The following is a 17434-nucleotide window of genomic DNA, read 5'->3' as shown; positions in this document are numbered from 1 at the left end:
CTCTGCTTGACTCTGCACTGTTGTAAGAGCCTTGCTCTCCCTTGGAGTGGGGAACATCCCATGATATCTGTTGTGGTGAGGTGCCCTGGATCTGAAAATAATGAAGGCTCTAACTCCCTTAGGGAAATACTTTCTCCCATGGATTGGCTGTGCCTGCCCCTCTAATGCTGCTGCTGCAAGGGATTCTGATAAAGGAATTGGGGGCTAACTATTGCTTGTCCACTCTGTCAAGGGGGCTCGGGCCATAGCAATGAACTCCTGGTTGCATTTGGGGTGAGGGCAGGTTCCCTGCTCCGTGTAACCCCCAAGTGTATTCCCCCATTCTGACTTTCGCATCGTGCGGAATGTCAGTCTGTCCCCCATGGTGCGGGCAGATAGTCGCAACCAGTGCCTACGCAACCACTCACAAATTTGTATTTTAATAAAGTTGTGGCCAAAATTATGCCAAAAATCTTAAACAAAAATTTCTGTGTGATGTGTGAGTTATTGGGGTGGACCTGGGGACCTCGACACGCAAATACTTTCTCCCATATTACACCTCTGATCAGGAGGCAGGAACATGCATCGTGGTAGAGAAGTGAGATTTGATTGATGCCCAAGGCAAGGTGTTGTGCCTAGCATATCCTCCAACATTTCTCCAGTGAAAACAGAGATGTCCTATTCAGTAGTAGTAGTAGTAGTAATTTTATTATTTATACCCTGTCCATCTGGTTGGGTTGCCCCAGCCACTCTGGGAGGCTTCCAACATACGCATATGAAAACATAATAAAACATTAAATGTTACAAAACTTTTCTATACAGATGTCTTCTAAAGGTTGTAAAGTTACTTATCTCCTTGACTTATGGGTCAACATTTTTCCAATAAAAATAGGGACATTCTGGGATCAGATCAGAAATCCAGGACTGTCCCTGGAAAACAGGGACATTTGGAGAGTCTGGTATAGTGGAATCTATACTCTGGAAATCGCTGCTCCGGGACCAACTTCAGGTTTGAGAGTGCTCTTAGCAGACAACCTTTTGTTTTGATGCATTTTTACAGCTTATATATATACACATCATAGAATATTCATTATCTCTTATCCCCGGACTTCCCATTCCATCTCTCCATGGCATTCGAGGGAGTCTTGTTGGCTGCATATTCTATTATTCCATCCATTTTCGTCTCAAATCTTCATTTAGCGTTATCTGCTGCTCATATGTTCACTCCTACTCGTAGGTTAAATGGACTATTATACCCTCTAAGATACACTTCGAAGCACTTCCACTCATCTCTTATCCGTGACTCATCCTTATTTCTTCATTTCATGGTCATAGTTACTAATTCTGTGTATTCTATCAATTTATTCTGCCAGATTTCTTCCGTGGGCATCTCTTTTTCTTTCCATTTTTCTCACATATACCATATTTTTTGCTCTATAAGACTCACTTTTTCCCTCCTAAAAAGTAAGGGGAAATGTGTGTGCATCTTATGGAGTGAATGCAGGTTGCGCAGCTATCCCAGAAGCCAGAACAGCAAGAGGGATTGCTGCTTTCACTGCGCAGCGATCCCTCTTGCTGTTCTGGCTTCTGAGATTCAGAATATTTTTTTTCTTGTTTTCCTCCTCCAAAAACTAGGTGCGTCTTGTGGTCTGGTGCATCTTATAGAGCGAAAAATACGGTACCACTCTAGCTGCGGTGGTTGCATATAATAAGAGATTGCAGCAGAGGACCCTTTGATGGGTCCTCCTCTCTCAAGTGCAAACTGGCAAACTTACCTGGGCGACATTAGCAGCTCCCCAAGCAGCTCTGTCTAGCTGCCACTTTAATTTCCTAGAATCCCCCCAACAGAGTGTCACTCTGGGGAATTGGTAGAAATTAAAACGGCAAACAGACCCAGCTGCCTGGCACAGCATGGAGTGCCAGTCCATTTTTTAAAAGGCCAGGGCAGGCATCAGAGTTGGGTCCAGCCACAGTGCTAGGGCCCTGGCAACTGCCCAAGGATGCCAGGTGCTGCTGCTGGCCCTGCCAAGCTCAATAAGCACTGCCAGGTTCCTACTTTATCCTGCGTCCATCAACAGGTGAAGACTTTTCTGTTTTTAGGAGCCTTTTTCTAGCTACTGTTGCCGCTGTGTTTTTCATCCTAGGCTTTGTGAGCTACTACTGCCTTGTTTTGAATTAGCTGTGCGTCCTTGGCCTTGGTTTTTAATGCCAGAAAGATTTATTTAATTCTTGGATTAGATTTCCCTTATTTGTGGCATACAACTGTTGCCACTATTCCATCCTTGTCTTTCTTGTGGCTCAGCTGGGGACTGACTGAACTGCCCGCAAAATTATGAAACACAGAACCTTGATATTGGTTCATTACTGCCAGTGCCAGATTTACATATAAGCTAAACAAGCTATAGCTTAGGGCCCCAGTCTCTTGGGGGGCCCAAAAAATTTTAAAGAAAAAAAATTGGATGCACATTTTCAAAATATAAGATAAAAAACAAATAAAATAAAACCTACATACAGCAACAGTGTTTTGTGTTGTGTAGGCTTCTATGATACCTATTAGGTCCATAAATTACCATATAGCATATATTCAACACAAAAAAACAGTGACAATTTGTTGTTGACAAAGGACAGCTGGACATATAAAGGGGCCCATTACCTTCAGTAGCTTAGGGCCTCATCAAACCTAAATCAAAGCTGATACAGCAAGACAAGGCTAACATCTCAGAAACTTCCTCTCCACTAACTGCAATACTCATCATAGAAAGCCACTCTTTTTATGCACTTCAACAGAGCAGAGGATCAGATAAAACTGATTCTATTTGCTAAATGCCCATTCCAGGTATTGATACCAGTTCCTCTATCCTAAACAAAATCACATCAAAGCAAAGCCACAATCTTTCATATAATCTATGAATGAGTCCATGTGCTTGTTAGGGTTCCCATATTTTGAAGAGCAAAAAAAAGAGGGCACATTTGCCAACTTCTACTTTTAACTATGAAGGGATGCGGGTGCTGCTGTGGGTTAAACCACAGAGCCTAGAACTTGCTGATCAGAAGGTCAGTAGTTTGAATCCCCGCAACGGGGTGAGCTCCCGTTGCTCGGTCCCTGCTCCTGCCAACCTAGCAGTTCGAAAGCACATCAAAGTGCAAGTAGATAAATAGGTACCGCTCCGGCGGGAAGGTAAACGGCATTTCCGTGCACTGCTCTGGTTTGCCAGAAGTGGCTTAGTCATGCTGGCCACATGACCCGAAAGCCGTATGCCGGCTTCCGCGGCCAATAAAGCGAGATGAGTGCCGCAACCTCAGAGCTGGTCACGACTGGACCTACTGGTCAGGGGTCCCTTCACCTTTACTTTTAACTATGGATTACTATGATGACTCTACCCATGAAAACGAGGATGTGCCCTTGAAAAAGAGGACATATGGCAACCCTCTTTTGCCCTGCATGCTAGGAATCAAACTGCCCTATTTTACAGCTGGGAATTTGCTGCCCACTTACACCCTCTTTGGATATACCGTATTTTTCTCCCCATAAGACGCACCAGACCACAAGACGCACCTAGTTTTTGGAGGAGGAAAACAAGAAAAAAATTATTCTGAATCCCAGAATCCAGAACAGCAAGAACGATCACTGCGCAGCAAAAGCAGCATTCCCTCTTGCTGTTCTGGCTTCTGGGATAGCTGCGCAGCCTGCATTCGCTCCATAAGACGCACACACATTTCCCCTTACTTTTTAGGAGGGAAAAAGTGAGTCTTATAGAGCAAAAAATACGGTACATCAGAAACATTTTGCTTTAGATCAGTTTTATTACAATCAAGTGATATATAAATATATTGTTAAATTAAAAACAATAGAAAAATAAAGGGTGTGTTTGCAACCAGCCTATAGATAGTAGCATTCTTCAGAACCAAGTTCAGATTTTTCAGGAGTGATCTGGCCACTGCTGCTGTTGCTGCATCTTTCAAAGAGGCTTCCTTTTGCAAAGAGGAATTTACAACCTCCTAACCTAGCTTGGTAAACAAACACATTTTCAGTGACAACTTCTAAATCTGTCTGCACTCATGCAGCGCAGAAAGTCCTGCATGCTGTCTTGTCAGAGGTACAGTTCCCTTCCTATGTTGCAGGTACGTGCCAACATACTGAACCAAGTGTGTGGAAAAACTGCTGTGTCGACATGCTGGTAATTATCCAAATTCCTTCAGGGTAAACAGCTGATCTCCCCTGGCAAAGGTAATTTCAGCAGATTTGTACCCCTTTAGAACTTTCACTACATTTTTTTTAAAAAAATTCAGCTTAATCTGCTTTAATAGCACTCTCTTAATTAAACATAATTTACCACCTGACTAAATCAACTGTATCAGAAACTCATCTCTATGAACAAGATTTCTCCTAATTTTTGACCCATTTAAAAGTAGAAGTTCCCCAATTGAAACTCCACTCTACAGAAGGCTGGGATTCTACTATTCTGCCCTACAGAATGAACATGCAAAAAGTATCAAACAGCAGAGAAATATCAACACATGATTACACTGGATTTACAAAAATTCACATAGTTTAAAACAGTTTCAGCAACTTGTCTGCCAAGCCAAAGCAATTACTAAAGAAATACGTCCATAGTATATTACCATGTGTACATTTTTTTCTACCACAAAACTCTCAAATTCATTTTGAGCGGGCTAGAATCATAGCCAAAAACATGCTTAATTGCTTGATCCCATGATCTAAAGGAAAACAAGAAATGATACCTTGCCTTAGACAAAACAGATGATTCTTAATATGATTTATGCATCCAAAAATGAAACCTGACAAATCTTTCACCTGTGATATAATCATACCAATCCAGTCAACTAATTGAAATGTAAAAACTCTATGGAGGTTTTGCTCTTTTATGGAGAGAGCTTGACAAAATTGTCCAGAGAAACCTTCCAATACGGGCAATTACTTCTAGAGGCAAGCTTGAAAGCCCTATGAAAGATATGTCAAGACAAAAGATAATGTAAATCAGAATGCACATGACACACACACACACACACACACACTTTCTGATCTTTGATTTTGGTATATTTCTTTTAATTACACTCAACCTTTCTCAAAAAACCCCCAATAATATTAAAAGACAAGATTTAATGTGAGAGGCCCCATTATTCTGTCTCAAATTGCAGTGGCGTAGCGTGGGGGGTGCAGGGGGGGCTGGCCGCACCGGGCGCAACATCTGGGGGTTAGGGTTAGGGGGCGCAAATCCACGGGTTAGGGGGTGCAAATCCATGGGTTAGGGGGCGCAAATTACTTGCCTTGCCCCGGGTGCTGACAACCCACGCTACGCCACTGTCAAATTGTGTTCCTAATGTAATAAGTTTTACTCTTGAAAGCCCAAGCAGTAATATTTACACATTTCAGTAGCCACAAAGCATCAGAACAGCATAATTGCACCTAGCTCAATGTGGAAAGTTTTAAACCAAAAGATGAACAATTAACACATGTGCAAGAAGTCCTTCCGATTCCTTATGCCCATGTAAGCCTTCAAAAACAAGCCAAGCAAAATTCCCAGGTGTGAAATAATAGTTCAACCTATTAAACGAAGTGAAATTCCATTGGTAGTAACAACTTAAGTAATACTTAAATGAATTAGTTGTATCACTTCCATACATAAACTGACAAAATCCCTTTTCAATTCAGAATTACCAACATGATCACATTTCAAAAACCAGATTCATTCCTCCAAGCAATGTCAATCTAAGACAGAAGCACAAGACGACATCTAATCCATAAACATTTCATAAACACAAGGTTATCCTCGCACTTCTTAGGTCCTGAACACAATCACTACAGTTTTAGTATCTGAAACCTTCTTTGTACCCAATATCGGAAAACTGATAAATACTTAAGGGAAAGGGACCCCTGACTATTAGGTCCAGTTGTGGCCAACTCTGGGGTTGTGGCACTCATCTCGCTTTATTGGCCGAGGGAGCCGGCGTACAGTTTCCAGGTCATGTGGCCAGCATGACTAAGCTGCTTCTGGCGAACCAGAGCAGCACATGGAAACATTGTTTACATTCCTGCCAGAGCGATACCTATTTATCTACTTGCACTTTGTGCTTTCGAACTGCTAGGTTGGCAGGAGCTGGGATCGAGCAACGGGAGCTCACGCCATCACGGGGATTTGAGCCGTCGACCTTCTGTTCGGCAAGTCCTAGGCTCTGTGGTTTAATCCACAGCGCCACCCACATCCCTGATAAATACTTACACCTGTTTAAATAGTACTAGATAGCAGCCTCTTTGACTTCCATATGCAATAGGACCTATAACCAGTTAACAACTTGTGGGCTTAAATTGTTACGCCTGCAAGTTTTCACCTCTGCATCTAAGAGCAGCTCCTGGAAGAGACATACAGTCAGAAGTGGGGACACCAGTCTAAATCAGAGCCCCACAAAGCTGTTTGATTGTTTGTTTGTTTTACAAAAAAAGCAAATTACATTGAGAGTCACAAATCAGTGTTAAGCAAAAACACCTCCTTAAATTCTCCACCTGATTTTCAGGCAGTGAAACTGGAAATGCCTCGTCATAAAATATTTTCCAGAGGTGAAATTCTCCAACCATTATATGGGGGATGAGATTGTCCATCACCAGAGAGACACGAATTCTTTCTTCTTTTTTTAAGTTGTTGCATCTGCAAGCAATACTTTGTACAAACACACACCCAGTGCTCCAGACCTAGAATTGTTCTAGGGAAGGGTGGTGTCAGTGGAGAATAACGGCTACTACACACAATGGCAGAGGATATTTTGCAAAACGGCTGTCTTTATCAGGGGTGAGTTCGGTAGAGAAAATTCCCAGATTCCCCCACTCCCAGGGAGATTCTCTTCTAAGAAATTTCAACTCAACCTTTCTCCAAACATGAAACTCCAACACAACATGTCATTTGGCCTTCAGTTAGTGGTTTACGTAAAGTTAATGTTTCTGGCTCTTCATAAAGCCAAACTAAAGCTGTGCTTTAGAATTAGTTGCTTTCTCTAAAAGGGAGTTCTGCATATTGGCTACCTCCAGAACGGCTGCTGAAAGCAGCTGCCCGCCTGTTTACGAGAACGCTCTTATTTAATGTTCCAAGTTGCGCGATTAGCTCATGCAAGAGCCCATTACCAAACGATACTTGTAAAAAGAGGTGAACTCACTCAGAACTTTCATCTCTCCAGAATGAAAACACTGCTGTCAAGCTACTGGAAAGGAATTCGTTTTGAGTACCTGTATAGATAAACATTTTTCAGCAAGCCTTTCAGAATGGGAGGAGAACTTTTATTTATAGAGGCCTCCAGGGAGCTGTACCTCATCATTTTCATGTCAGTGGATCACTTATTAACAGTTACAGTGTGAGGTAAATGGATGTTTAGCCCAAATGAATTAAGGAGCTTGATGCTTAATGAATTCTTCTATTCATAGCGAAATGGACATCTGTAGAGGAGTCCTCCTCCTTGAAAAGCCAGCTGCTGTAATAACTGAACAGGTGTGTGCAGTCATCTGATGACGTCAGGCAGCATAATGGGAATTTAAAAGGTCTATTACAGATGGCTGTATAAAACCGTATCCCGGAGACACAAGAGCATCGGGAGGTAACCGCATACACAAAATGTTAAAAGGTCAGGCCTGCCTTTTTGCTCCGAATCATCATCTACTGTTTGGATTCTGGCCTTAGAAAGGAATGCTAATGCGATGATGCACACAAATGCATAGTAAAAAGTGTGTGTGTGTGTGTGTGTTTATGCACAATAAATTCTTCCCATCTCCTGCCTACCTCCTTAGGCTTAATGTACAGCTTCTGAACATTCACAGAACATAGAGGCACAATGTGTGAGCCAAGTAGATTAACTGAACTTGACAGAGGCAACAGCATATACCAAAGGATCTGTGGGGCCCTGAGTGCATTCAAGGGGGAAACCCACCAACCCATTGCCTTTACACTCTGTGTCATCTTAGATTGTGCTGGCAGGGAGTTATGGGAGTTGTAGTTCACAACATCTGGATGGTACCAGTTTGGATAAGGCACCTATAGGCAAACCCAACCAGTTCTTCTCCTCCAGTGATACCCCAGATCTCATACTGTCAATCCAGACAATAAACAGATTTATTGAGACAGAGCAAGTATTTATAATTGTATCTTTCCCCAAAATATCTATGTTAAAGGTAAAGGTACCCCTGCCCATACTGGCCAGTCGTAACCGACTCTGGGGTTGCGCGCTCATCTCGCTCTAGAGGCTGGGAGCCGGCGCTGTTCGAAGACACTTCCGGGTCACGTGGCCAGCGTGACAAAGCTGCGCTGGTGAGCCAGCACCAGCGCCGCACACGGAAACGCTGTTTACCTTCCCGCTAGGTAAGCGGTCCTTATTTATCTACTTGCACTTAGGGGTGCTTTCGAACTGCTAGGTGGGCAGGAGCTGGGACCGAAAGACGGGAGCTCACCCCACCGCGGGGATTCGAACCGCCGACCATACGATCGGCAAGCCGTAGGCACTGAGGTTTTACCCACAGTGCCACCCGCATCCCGTCGATCCAGCACACTGTCAATCCAGACAATAAACAGATTTATTGAGACAGAGCAAGTATTTATAATTGTATCTTTCCCCAAAATATCTATGTTACCTTTGGCATATAAATCTTTCTGCCACAGAGTGACACATCAGAAGAAGAAAAACCATTTTCTCTGGCAGGCAGTCATGCAACTGCAAGATGAATATTAAACATGTTGATTTTATCATAGCTGGTTGGAGTGGCAACACTCTTCGCTTAACAAAACAGACGGAAGTGCCAAATGACACCAACAACTCCCCCCCCCCCCGGAAGCAGGGTCTCTGCAACATCGTAATGTATAGGCAACCAATTTTTCACACAAGACAATGTAAATAAGTCCAGCAATATTCATCTCCACAAATAAATCCCACGGAAAACAATGGCTCCCATAGTCCAGCCCTGTTTGTGTGCAGTCGGAAATAAGTTTTGTGGAGTCGAGAAAAAGAAACTCCCAGGTTAAATGTGCGTATCACAGTAGCTCACATTCAACCAACTGTACGGGTCAAAAACTTTTAAAAGAAATAAATGGCGTAATACGCACCGTAACTAGGTGAATGCCATTTCAGATTTATTTATTTTTTTAAAAAATTGCACACACTACAAGGAGGATCTGTTTTCCAGGTGCCATAAATATTTGAGAAGTGCTTCCCTGCTACCCTTTCATTTTGTTACGTGTAGGTTTGGCTCCTCCAGCCGTAGTGGTGCTGAACTCAGAGCCTGAGAGCAACAGCTACAGAAAGCGACAAAGGGTCACTTGTAACAGGTGAGATGCAGCGCTAATCTAAAACTCCTTTTGGAAATCACTGTTATTAGATGGATAACCATGGAAGTTCATAAATAAGGGGCCCTCGCTGAAAGTGTTTCCATAGCTGCCACTCATCAGGAAAAGAGGGAGGTTACCTCATTCTCTCCAGCTCCCAAATATCCTTCGGTTAGTTTATACTAACCCAAGAAATTAATTAGCCAATATTCCATGGGAATTAATAACAAAGTCTCCATTTTTCCATCTTACAATTCCTCGGTGGATTTTGGTTTTCAACTTCCTTTAAGCCTGGTTCATTTTGATGTGTGGACAGACATTTCGTGTTTCCAGTGGGTTCGTTTCCACAGGTTCAAATATTCTATGTAGCAGATATTTTCCTGTGTACAAACGCTGTCAGACTTAAAAGGAGCAGTTGATTGATTAAACAGAGGCTTCGGTTGTAACTTAGCTTCAAGCCGACTCTGATCTTCAGAACGATATGCATATGACGTTTTCACATTGAGAATTCTGCACGAGGGATCTAGGATTAAACTACTGTATACTGGCCACACTGTTTTCTAGGTCAACACCACTTTTTGCCTGTAGCTCTAAGGGGAACTGTCGCGCAAAGTTAGCAAGCAAGATTGAATGGCAAGGTCTGTTTCTGGGAAAGGAAAGAGAACATTTCAGCTTCAACTCTACATGAGTTCCATAACAGATTAGATGTGAATAAGACTACATTCATAATGGGGCTGTGATGAAATTTGTGAGGCTCAATAATTGTTGCAAAAGTGTCCACCGTGTGTGTGTGTGTGTGTGTGTGTGTGTGTGTGTGAGAGAGAGAGAGAGAGAGAGAGAGAGAGAAAACGAACTCACAACATTCCCCTTTTTTCCATTATTGCACACATTTCCTGTTCTGACACCCTCAACTCCCATAAACAGCTTGATGAACTACTGCTTTGAGGGGCAGGGGAAATTGCGCACACACGCGCGCACACACACAATTTTTGAGATAAAATACAGTAAGAATCAAATTAGCCTTCAGAAAAGGAACATTTTTTAAAAAAAGCAAAAAGACCTGTAAGTCCCTTTACTATATTTCTATCATATATATCCAGTCATTAGTCCTCATACAGAGAGGTAGACTCTCCCATCTCCCACCTTTGACGATTCCGCTAAAAATAGCTCTGCCCCAGGCACTGGCGCGGGTTGTTACACTGCTGCCCTGCTCCCAAAGCTTTTTATAAATGTTTCCAATACAAAATAATAAAACTACGAAGAGAAATTGAAAAGAGAAAAGAAAGAAAGAACAAACAGAGTGAAGTTGAAAAGCTAAAAGGAGGAAAATCCAAGGAAGGAATATGGAGGCACTGTTCTGATGCTGTCCTTGAGGAGATTTCACCCCTCCCATACCCAAGAATCTCCTGACCATCTCCTGATGATCTCTGCTGACTCTCCACAGAGAAGAGGAGGCGTGTCCTGCCTATTTACTTATTCTGCCCAGCAACATATCTGTGTGTGTGAGAGAGAGTCAGTCAGTCAGTCAGTGTATCGGAGAGAGTGAGAGTTAGAGATCCTAGAGATAAGATTGCTGCTAAGAGCAGCTGCAGACTCTCAGTGTAGCATTGCTTTATGCTCAGAATATTCAGCTCTGTATATAGTTTTGTATCATAGTTGTAGTTACAGAATAAAAGGAAGATATTTGCGAGAAGGAGGTCTCTGGCGGTGCTACCCAGCTCGCCCAGCCCAGTCGGGGTTGAGGTGCATGAGTCCAGTTGGCGCACTGGCTCTAGGGCGATGCTGACAGTCCTGCCGTGCCCAAGTGTGCTTGGAAATTCCCTTCCCAGTAGCACTGGGAGACCTTCAGCTCTATGTGTGCAGAGCTACAACACATAACATGGGTTTCATTCAAGGAGGCATTGTATGGGTCAAGGGTGGGCAGGGCTCTGCTCTAGCAGTCCTCCGAACCAGTGCTTAGAGGAAAGGTCCCAATGCACACCCACACACCTCACTTGAAAGGATATGAATTGTTTTCCACACCCTTCCCCCCAATTCTCAAAAAGCCCCGTCCAATTCACCCACTGTGAAAGAAATGGCAAGGGAACAGGGCGGGTTTTGGTTTGTTTTTTAACATCATAACCTTTTTATTGTAATGAAAGATTAGTTTTCATCCACATTAACAGTCTGTAGGCTTTTGAAAGTGGTAACTGGCACATATGTGACCAGTGTATACCGTTTATTAGGCGAATCTTCATCTTCATTGCGTTTTCTGGATAAACGCGCACAGATACGGTAAGGAACATTCCTTACTCCTTTTGCCCAGACAGCCTTGTTCAAGGGGGTGTCAATGCAACCATCAGGAGTCCCCATCTCATAGCTGTCAACCGTCCCATATTTGGCGGGAAAGTCCCTTATCCCAGCGCTGTGTCCCGCTGCTGTCCCTTATTGATGATGTCCCTTAAATTTCCTGGGTTTCAAAGGAAGCAGCTCCTCTCCCTCCCTCCCTGCCGGCCAGGAAGGAGGGAGGCTCCAACTGTGTTGCTTGGCTGCGTTGCTCACCCAATAAGGAGTCTAAGAACGACTGGGGGGTGGAGCTTGCATGCCTTGTGCTGATCAAATCGGCCGCGTTGCCTGGGGACTCGCCTTTGCTCAGCGCTTCCCAGCGGAGAGGTGACGGTGGTTTTCCTTGCTGCATCCCCTTTGCTGGGTTGCTGCGCTGTGGGAACCACCACTTGAGGCTTTGTTTGGCTGCTGGCTGGGCTTTCTGCCTTTGGCTCGGAGGGGCTCAGAAGTTGAACATACCTGTGCTCCTTGGAAAATCCCTTATTTTGGCTGCTGATCCCTTATTTTCAAGGCTGCGGGCCCCTTATTTTGAAATCTGTAAGTTGACAGCTATGCCCCATCTCCTTCATTGCAAATTTACAGATCTCCTTGAGAGCACGAAGAGCCCGCTTCTTGAAGCCCACGCCATGGATCCATTTGTGAATGTTTATAGTATGTTCCTGAGTAACCACCTTATTGATGGCTGATCATCCTTTCTTCTTTTCACCACCTTTCTTCGCAGGAGCCATCCTGCTCAGGACCAGACCAGACGTAACAGTCAGCCCTCGTTTCAACACATTGCTTTCTTGGTGGGTGGGTGTGTAACCCTTTGTTTCTGTCACAGTCTCAATCTGGATCAGGATGGAGGAGGAGCACATAGGATGCTACTTGCATCAGGAGGAATGCTCCCATTGGTTCCGCAGGTCCCTTCCCTCGCAGCTTTTTACTTAACACAGCACAGTGACCTTCAGATGCTGCTGGACTCTTAACTCCCAAGTAGTCAGTGGCATCCTCAAAATTAGTGAGGAGGGAGACAGAGCAGAAAAGTTTAGGCAGCTCCTCACGAGTCAGGGGTGGAAACCTGCTGTCCTTAAGTGCACTGGTTAATGTGTATTCCCTGAGTCCTGAGTGAAGATTCATGGCAGAGAAAGTTCCGATGCAGCCCCGAAGTCGCTTGTCTCGCCCTGTCTTCCATGTCACAAAGAGTGGATAGGGGTCATTGGTAAATCGAGGAAGTCTTGGCTGAGGGAAACCATAAAGATGACAGTAGAGTACATCAAAGCAGTAGCAGCACATCTCCGCTGTCACCACTAGGTTTTTGGTGCTGTTGGCAGTTCCATTAGGCCGGGCGAGTGGGCTCAATGCTCCTGAAGTGGGATTCATTCGCGTAATTGGAGAGTTTCCAGGGCATAAAGTCAAATCTGATACGTTCTCCCTTCCATTGCCCCCATCTGCATGCTGGTGGTTCTGAAGAGGACCTGAACTAGAGACTGGCACGGTTGTGGCTTGATTCCCGTGGCTGTGTGTTCCACTTCCAGACAATTTGGGTTTCTTTACCCCACAACAGCCTGCTGCCAACTTGGGCTCAAGTGGAGGAACACAGCGTCTTTTTCCCATCCTGATTCAGCACTTGCTGTCTGGAGTACTGTAGAACCAGAAACCTTGTATTGCCAAGGGGGAGATGGACAAGTGGAAGGGGAAGCTATTTTATATCTGGAATGAATTTTCTTTTCTCACGGCCCATTCCTGTTCCCCAAATCTTCTCTCTCCCCGGAGCGTTCGCCGTTTCAGCCCAACCAACGCCGCCGCCACCAGCGCTGCCGCCGCCGCCGCTCCTGCTCTTGCCTCCCCGCCGCCGCCGCCGCCACCTCGACTGCCCCGCGCTTCATGGAGCCATGGGCCGAGGCGGGCGAGAGCCGGAGAAGTGGACCCAGCGGGGCAGGGGAGGACGAGGCGGCCCGGGGGCGGGGGGAGGGGAAGGGGGGAAACCGCACAGCGAAATCGGAAGAGGAATCCCGGGCTCGCCGCCGGCTGCACAGGGAGCTGAAGCAAGGCGGCACAGAGCGCAGGTCCTCCACTATCCCGGCGGCCCCTTCGCCGAGTGTGAACCTTCGCCAGAAAGGCCAATGGTCTGGGATGATGAGAGTTGTAGTCAATGCCAGGAGGGCCACAGCTTCCCCAAACATGACTAAAGGAAAACTGCTAGCTGCCTGAATGTAACCACGTCTAGTTGGGTCTTTAAGAGGAGGAAGAAGAGTTTGGATTTGATATCCCGCTTTATCACTACCCGAAAGAGTCTCAGAGCGGCTAACATTCTCCTTTCCCTCCCTCCCCCACAACAAACACTCTGTGAGGTGAGTGGGGCTGAGAGACTTCAGAGAAGTGTGACTAGCCCAAGGTCACCCAGCAGCTGCATGTGGAGGAGCGGGGAAGCGAACCTGGTTCACCAGATCACAAGTCTACCGCTCTTAACCACTACACCACACTGGCTCTCTTTAGGCTTAAGCCAGGAGGGGTACTATTATAGTGCTTCCAACTCAACTGTTGGTGGAGCATAATAGCACTTGTTGGCATAACAGCACTTGCCCTACACCAAGGTTTGAACAATGAACCTTCTGCACAAAAAGCACACGCTCCATCACTGAACTATGGCCCCTCACCACAGGTTAAATCTCTTCTGACCTCTGCGACACTTATCATTGTTTCCTATCTTGTGGTGCACACCCTGGAAAACAAGAGATTCAAATCCTAGAACATTTCTGCCTATGAGAGTGGGACAACAAGGGATCCAATGCAGTGCAGAGTTTGAGGTGGTAGAGAAAGCCTAGCTGCTTAAAAGGAATGTTTTCTTGGATAGATGCTGCTACTTGAAACGATTTCCCTAGCATCTGCAAAAAGAGAAGAGGAGAGCTTTGCCCCAGTGTAATAGTGTAGGCCCTGTGCTGTACATTGCAGGACAACAGATATATTAGCCAAGTGGTTAGACTTTCTGCACCGTGCTGTGAGCTATAAAATGCATAGCAGACAGAAACAGCAGTCACCTATTTTTCTACATTTCTCATAGAGCCAACTTTTAGTCTTTCTGTTAAAGGCTGCCAGTTTTAATAAGAACTTGACCAAGACCACAGTCATAGAAATGGGTTCTGTTTCATAATGGGAATTCAGGACTGTGATCACAATTACGGTAAATCAAATCCAGAGTATCAGTTCTTTAGAAGCAGAAAGAATGAACTGAGAACTGCTTAAGAAAATAAGAAGAATCCTGCCGGACCAGATCAAACGCTATCGAGTCCTTCCCACAGTGGCCAAGCAGATGCCCGAGGAAAAGTTTAAAAGCTGAACAAGAGATTTTATGGTATATTTAAGAGTAGACGTCTGTCTAAAGTTATGGAAGGATATTGCCCCTTGGGGCTTAAGCCACAAATGTCCCATAAGCCACCACGTGTTCCATCAAAACAGGCTACAGTGAAATTAAGGGAACTATGAAGGGGCTATGAAGAGATTTTACTTTCTTGGGCTCCATAATCACTGCAGATGGTGACAGCAGTCACGAAATTAAAAGACGCCTGCTTCTTGGGAGAAAGACGATGGCAAACTTAGACAGCATCTTAAAAAGCAGAGACATCACCTTGCTGACATAGGTCCATATAGTTAAAGCTCTGGTTTTCCCAGTAGTGATGTCTGGAAGTGAGAGCTGGACCATAAAGAAGGCTGATCGCCGAAGAATTGATGCTTTTGAATTATGGTGCTGGAGGGAGACTCTTGAGAGTCCCGTGGACTGCAAGAAGATCAAACCTATCCATTCTGAAGGAAATCAGCCCTGAGTGCTCATTGGAAGGACAGATCATGAAGCTGAGGCTCCAATACTTTGGCCACCTCATGAGAAGAGAAGACTCCCTGCAAAAGACCCTGATGTTGGGAAAGATGGAGGACACAAGGAGAAGGGGACAACAGAGGACGAGATGGTTGGATAGTGTTCTCGAAGCTACCAGCATGAGTTTGACCAAACTGCGGGAGGCAGTGGAAGACAGGAGTGCCTGGCGTGCTCTGGTCCATGGGGTCATGAAGAATCGGACACGACTAAATGACTAAACAACAACATGAAGGGGCACAGAAGTAGATGACATTGCATTTCTTTCAGTCGTGCTCACTCAAAAGCAGTACTGGATTGATGTATAAGCTAAACAAGCTATAGCGTAGGGTCCCACTCTCTTGGGGGCCCCCAAAAAAATTAAAGGAAAAAAACCTGGATGTACATTTCCAAAATATAATACAATTACTTTGATAAAATAAATACTTTGTTATGTGCAAATGGCCTTAGATCCCTATTAGGTCCATAAATTAGCATATAGCATATATTCAACACAAAAAGCGACAATTTGCTGTTGACAAAGGACAGCTGGACACATAAAGGGCCCCATTACCTTCAGTAGCTTAGGGCCGCCTCAAACCTAAATCCGGCCCTGTTCAAAAGGACGCCATGACATCTCACTGGAGAACAGGTTTGATTTGCTCTGGGATAGGAGAAGATACTGTAAATGGTATTGCAACTCTTATACATAACATGTGCAATAGCTAAAATTAGCACAGTGTGAACTGAAAACAGGTACTGCACCTGTTTACGTCTGTAGCAATGTAAAATTCAAAATCGTGCTATTTCAAAACCTAGCATCTTTTCTGGTATACGTCCAACTAAGATCCATTGGCAAACAAAAGTCAGGCATGAACTCTAGATATCTAACCATCCCAGTCCACTGAAACTTCTTGAAGGAACTGCACAGCTTCCATTGGGCAATGTGGATGAATAATGAGGATTCTATTCTGCCAAATTACACCGGGCACTAGCGCCTAATGCAAGAAAGACTTCCATCTCTTGACCTTGACCAAAGTACCTCTGGTGCCTTCTGAGAAAGCTCATTAAAAAGGAGAGTAAGACGATACTTGCTTACATAATAAACCAGAGGCCCAATCTCTGGCCACCAATCTCCATGACTATATAAGTAATGCCAAGTGTGAACCTACAAATGGCTAGCAATACTGCCCCTCCTCTGTTCTGTCTTCGGAAGGTACAAACAGCAGCTGCCTGTTTCCTCCATGCAGCCATTCCCTGCACAATTCTCAGAAAATAGTTCTGCTAATGACATCTGCAGTGTCATTCACGCTTTTAACAGCTGAGCTTGTATTCCTTTTTATCCTTCTTTCCTTTCCACAAGATTTGTCATTCAGCCATAAAGGATCTTCTGGGCTGAGAGCTGCTGTCCAAGCGCCCTTCCCAAGTACAATATTTTTAACAGAATTTGGAAACAATTGGTTTGGCCAATTCATCTGAAGCTTAGCAAAAATAAATAGTTCAATGTCAAATGCTATTTTATGCTCTTATAGCTTAAGAATAAAAAAACACAAACCCAAGTTATTTAGGTTCTTTGTTATCCCGCCATAATTTTATCTAAAACAATTTGCTGATTCCTAATAACAAACTTCTGCAAAGTTTCACTATCACTTGGTGTAAAAACAGCAACATAGTCTGTGAGCCAAATCTTCTACTACTATTAATCAACTTAATATACATCAGCTGGAGGAGTGTTGGATTATAGTTCAGATCAACAAGGTCCCTTGCGTAAGGGGAAGGTACATCTACTCATCCACGGTTCTTCCATCCATTTTCATTACAGTGGTACCTCAGGTTAAGTACTTAATTCGTTCCGGAGGTCCGTTCTTAACCTGAAACTGTTCTTAACCTGAAGCACCACTTTAGCTAATGGGGCCTCCTGCTGCTGCCGCGCCGCCAGAGCCCGATTTCTGTTCTCATCCTGAAGCAAAGTTCTTAACCTGAA

At 44.5% G+C, this 17434-nt stretch overlaps 2 pseudogenes across 2 annotated transcripts; both read right to left on the bottom strand.

Annotated features, from left to right (window-relative positions):
* Nucleotides 1-11419: 11419 nt before the first annotated feature.
* Nucleotides 11420-12358, bottom strand: LOC309530036 (large ribosomal subunit protein eL31-like; annotated as a pseudogene). Its single transcript has 2 exons — nucleotides 12177-12358; nucleotides 11420-11655 (listed from the first exon to the last, which is right to left on the bottom strand). The product of its transcript is annotated as a large ribosomal subunit protein eL31-like (transcript).
* Nucleotides 12359-12446: 88 nt separating this feature from the next.
* On the bottom strand, nucleotides 12447-13372 carry LOC309528714 (AMMECR1-like protein pseudogene; annotated as a pseudogene). Its single transcript has one exon. The product of its transcript is annotated as an AMMECR1-like protein pseudogene (transcript).
* Between the last annotated feature and the right edge of the window lie 4062 nt (nucleotides 13373-17434).

Source organism: Podarcis vaucheri (assembly GCF_965113315.1).
Source record: "Podarcis vaucheri genome assembly, chromosome: 3".
In the NCBI taxonomy this organism is placed as follows: Eukaryota; Metazoa; Chordata; class Lepidosauria; order Squamata; family Lacertidae; genus Podarcis; species Podarcis vaucheri.
Note: the sequence above shows the minus strand (reverse complement) of the source record. Positions and strands in the feature narration are given on the sequence as shown.